Raw genomic sequence first — 4,953 nt, 5'->3', positions numbered from 1 at the left:
GTAACTACCACTTCTTTATTGTTCTTTCTGAATGACGGCGTTAGCTTGATCCCGTTCCTGTCATATCTTTGATGAAAATCATTAAGATACTCAGTCACCAAATTACCCCTCCTTTCTGACCGCACCTGGTCCAGAGCAAGCCTCACCCTGATAAATTCTTCCCTAAATCATCTAACAGAAACCCAAACCCTTTATGAGCCCCTCCCAATTCCCTCCCATCTATGCGGCACAATTCCACGGCGTTTACAGTCACCCTTGCTTTATTTTTTATAGTGAAATATCACAAGTTCAGAATTAAGTGCCAGGCACTGTGGTTTTGACAAAAAGCGTTTCCATGGGGGCTAAGACGCAAACGGTGTCTGGACGGTGGGGAAGGGCACAAAATATGGAACGCTTCAGGAATTTGCGTGTCATCCTTGCGCAGGGGCCATACCAATCTCTATCGTTTCAATTTTAGTATGCTGCTGCTGCTAAGTCACTTCAGTCGTGTCCGACTCTGTGTGACCCCGTAGAAGAAAGCCCACCAGGCTCCCCTGTCCCTGGGATTCTTCAGGCAAGAACACGGGAGTGGGTTGCCATTTCCTTCTCCAATGTGTGAAAGTGAAAGTGAAGTCGCTATTAAATGTGCTGCCAAAGCGAGACCACCCTTGCTTTGTTTGACTACTGGTGGGAACCTAAGGGGCTGGTGGCTTTAACTCAAGACTGTAGTCCGAGTCGATGGACATGCGTTAAGCTCCGGGATTTGGTAATGGAAAGGGAAGCCTGGCGCGCTGCAGTCCTTGGGGTCACTAAGAGGCGGACAGGACTGAGTGCCTGAACTGAACTGTAGTCCGTCGAGGGCCGGAGTGTGCTGCTTTCCCGTGCGCCACCTGGTGGTTATGTTATGCAATCGCAGGGGCTTTCATCTGGGCTTCCTCAAAGGCCACTCCTTTGCCCCTTTCAGTTTACCATTCCTCCTCCTTCCCTTCTTTCCCTCTCACTCGCTCTTTTTTTTTTTTTTTTAAGGCAGACGTTTTTGTTTGTTCTCCTTTTTTTGCCTGTATTGAGTCTTCATTGCTGCTCGGGCTTTTCTCTAGTTGTGGTGAGTAGGGCTTCTCTCTAGTTGCCGTGGGGGGGGGGCTTCTCATTGTGGTGGCTTCTAATTGTGGTAGCTACTCTTGTTCTGGAGCCTGGGCTCTAGGGCGTACTGGCTTTAATAGTTGCAGCACATGGGCTCAGTCGTTGCAGGTCCCAGGTTCCAGAGCACAGACTCGGTAGTTGTGGCCCTTGGGCTTAGTTGCTCCTCGGCATGTGGGACTTCTCTGATCAGGGATAGAACCCCGTCTCCTGCATTGGCAAGGGGATTCTTTACCACCCCCCACCCCACTGGCATCTGTCCCCAACCCCCGCCCTCGCTAATATCCCTCTGGAAAAGGCTTGATTTCCTTTGGGATAGTGTGAATGGTTGACCATACTGAAGAAGTTTCTCTAACTTAGTTATCTTCGACTCAATTTCACCAGCAGGGGAATCTCAAGCTTCAGCCTTTACCATCCCTGCGCTTTCTCTATATACCGGGAAACGGAGGAAGAGTCAGCAGAGGCCTCCATGGGTACAGTTAGGCTCAGTCTGGGGGAATAGGAGCTCCAGAAGCATCTCTACCACAGCTTCTCTTCCCAGAGTTTACACCCTTAAAATAAGGGATAAAGTGCTCAGGTAAATTATTGTTTTAATATTCCCAAACATGAGGCACAAGAGTCACCAGAAATATTCTGGACTAGGGCAGAATACTGGCTTTAAATTTAAAAGTTTATTTTTGTTGTGACTTTTATTACCTATAATAAAACGTGTCCTATATAATAATGCATGGCTGTGGCCTAGGTGAAGTAATGCCAGCAGCATGTTTCTTTTTTTTGTCACATAAATATGTTTATGGTGTGGAAACTCAAATAGTCATGATGATATGACTGCAGAAGACTAAAAGCAAGAACCGCTCTAGACAGTGATACAGTAATGAAAAAGGTTGGCATTGTCATGTAAGAACTTCCTTTATGATTACACTGCAAGAGGTTTCTAAGATGTTGTGGTTGGAGCACATTAATACACTTTCCTATGACATTGCTTTAGCCTCTTCCTAAGGCAATCCTCTCCTATGGCAAAACCGATATGATTTTTTAAAAAATCAGATTTGTATTTTTTAAAAGATATTTTCAGGTTATTTTAGAAAATACAAAGCCTATTTTACTTGATTAAATGACAGGTACTTTTCGTACATGATGTGATTTTTCTAACACTACTGCAAAGGTTGGCTTTTATATGTTAGTTTTTTTAATTAAAATTTTTTTTTTATTTGGCCATGTCACATGGCTTTTGGGTCCTGAGGCCTGTGGGATCTTAGTTTCCCTACCAGGGATCAAACATGCCCCTTGCAGTGGAAGCTCGAGGTACTAACCACTGGACTGCTGGGGAATTCCCTATATATCACTTTTAAAGTTCCACAAATAATTCATTGATGAAGAAATTCTCATTGAAAAAAATTAAAATTCAGAAAAATACAGAGTAAATGGTAAAACCTTTTCCCAACCCTTCCTCTGAATCTCACTCCCCTTCCCTGGAATGACAACTACTACCATTTTTGTGTGTTCCCTTCCAGAGTACTTTTCTTTTTTTTTTGGCATTTACATTCACATTCACATATATGCACATATTTAGTAGATAATAATAGTGTTTCTTCCATATTAAGGTGTTTCAGATACATAGTTACCCTATTTAATCCCTGTAGAGGAGGCAAAATTTTACCTAAACTTTGGCTGAAGAATTGATGCTTTCGAATTGTGGTGCTAGTGAAGACTCGAGAGTTCCTTGGACTGCAAGCAGCTCAAACCAGTCAGTCTTAGAGGAAATCAACCCTGAATATTCATTGGAAAGGCTGTTGCTGAAGCTGAAGCTCCAGTACTTTGGCCACATGAGGTGAAGAGCTTTGTTGGAAAAGACCCTGAAGCTGGGAAAGACTGCAGGCAAAAGAAGGAGGGGGACGTTGGAGGATAAGATGGTTAGATAGCATCACCAACTTAATGGACATGAATTTGAGCAAACTCTGGGAGACAGTGGAGGACAGAAGAGCCTGGTGTGCTACAGTCCATGGGATCGCAAAGAGTAGGGCACGACTTAGTGGCTGAACAACTTAGAGTTTTCTTTTTTTTTTGACTTCATGCAGAGTATTTTATTATTTTTTATTTTTATTTTTATTGGAGGCTAATTATTTTACAATATTATATTGGTTGGTTTTGTCATACATTGACATGAATCTGCCCCGGGCAACTTAGAGTTTTCATCTGGGCATTAGATTTAAATTTCCATGAAGTAGATTAACCAGAGAAAACCATACATATTCATTTAGTATAATTTTAATGTGACAGGAAAGCCCTCATAAGGAAATAAATACCTAATGAACAAAGACAGGTAATTGTGGAAAACTAAGTAAAATAAACAGGGAGGCTAACGAAAGATAAGAGTTATTTTAACAAGGTCTTTTTGCACAGAAGTGTCTTGCCTTCACCTTCCCACCCTTGACGATAAGGTTGTTTCCTTTCAGTAGGAGGACATCTGTCGTAGGCCAGTTTCCATTTCCAACAGTGTGTGTGTGCTCAGTCGTGTCCAACCCCCTGGACTGTAGCCCGCCAGGCTCCAGGCTCCTCTGCTCATGGGATTTTCCAGGCAAGAATACGGGAGTGGGTTGCTGTTTTCTCCTCCAGGGGATCTTCCCTGCTCAGGGATCAAACCCGAGTCCCCTGTGTCTCCTGCATTGAGGGCGGATTGTTTACCGCTTGAGCCATCAGGAAAGCCATAGGGCAGTTTATCTCCTGCTTTTAGGAAGAAAAGAGAGCTGGTCAGCTCACTTGCTGTGTACCTTTAGCTCAAAATAATCCTCAGGCCAAAGTGGTTTGTTTTGAGTTGGCATTCTCTGCCACCCTTCATCTTCACAACTGCCTTTGAGGCTGTGCCATGTACAGAGAATATACAGTCCGTGGAATTATCCAGGCCAGAATACTGGAGGGGGTGAGCTTTCCCTTCTCCAGGGGATCTTCCCAACCCAGGGATCGAACCCACATCTCCTGTATAACAGGCGAATTCTTTACCAACTGAGCTATCAGGGAAGCCCCCAGCTCAAAATAATCCTCAGGCCCAAGTGGCCTGTTTTGAGCAGGCACACTCTGCCGCCCTTCATCTTCACCGCCACCTCTGAGGCTGTGCTAACTAATAAGTTACCCATGTGCAGATAAGGAGCCAGAATCACAGAGGAGGTCGTAGTTCAAGTTGCACCACTGGTGAATAATGATGCCAGATTTTGAGCTGTCTGGGTTCAGTGTCCCAAACTCTCAGTCACAACTCTGTATCACCTCCCAGTGGCAAGTTCAATATTACCCCAGCTGCTTTTTGGTTTTAACCACAGGAGTTGAGTGGGCTACATGCTTGTTGCTATGTGACTTTTCAGTGGTAACTGATGAGACTGTAATGGTGGTCACCTGGGAATTTGTGCAGCTGAATCTAGGCTGTTGCAAAGCTTCACTGTGGTATAAACACAGTAGGAATGCAGTAGAAAGTGCTGCTAACTTGAAGCAACAAATGCAGTGGGTGAAACTACTGAGCCATGCCAAAACAAGAGAAGCCTGAGGGCAGCAACAAAAACCCGGTCAGTTCAGTTCAGTTCAGTTCAGTTGCTCAGTTCAGTTCAGTTCAGTCGCTCAGTCGTGTCCGACTCTTTGCGACCCCATGAATCACAGCACGCCAGGCCTCCCTGTCCATCACCAACTCCCGGAGTTCACTCAAACCCATGTCCATTGAGTCAGTGATGCCATCCAGCCATCTCATTCTCTGTCGTCCCCTTCTCCTCCTGCCCCCAATCCCTCCCAGCATCAGAGTCTTTGCCAGTGAGTCAACTCGTCGCATGAGGTGGCCAAAGTATTGGAGTTTCA

At 44.8% G+C, this 4,953-nt stretch overlaps 1 pseudogene; it reads right to left on the bottom strand.

The window, feature by feature from the left end:
• Positions 1 to 379: 379 nt before the first annotated feature.
• Positions 380 to 478, bottom strand: LOC129537300 (U6 spliceosomal RNA; annotated as a pseudogene).
• Positions 479 to 4,953: the final 4,475 nt, after the last annotated feature.

This window comes from Moschus berezovskii, chromosome 6, assembly GCF_049115385.1.
Source record: "Moschus berezovskii isolate FMDL1 chromosome 6, NW_MosBer_1.0, whole genome shotgun sequence".
Classification (NCBI taxonomy): domain Eukaryota; kingdom Metazoa; phylum Chordata; class Mammalia; order Artiodactyla; family Moschidae; genus Moschus; species Moschus berezovskii.
This window is presented reverse-complemented; position numbering and strand designations above follow the sequence as displayed.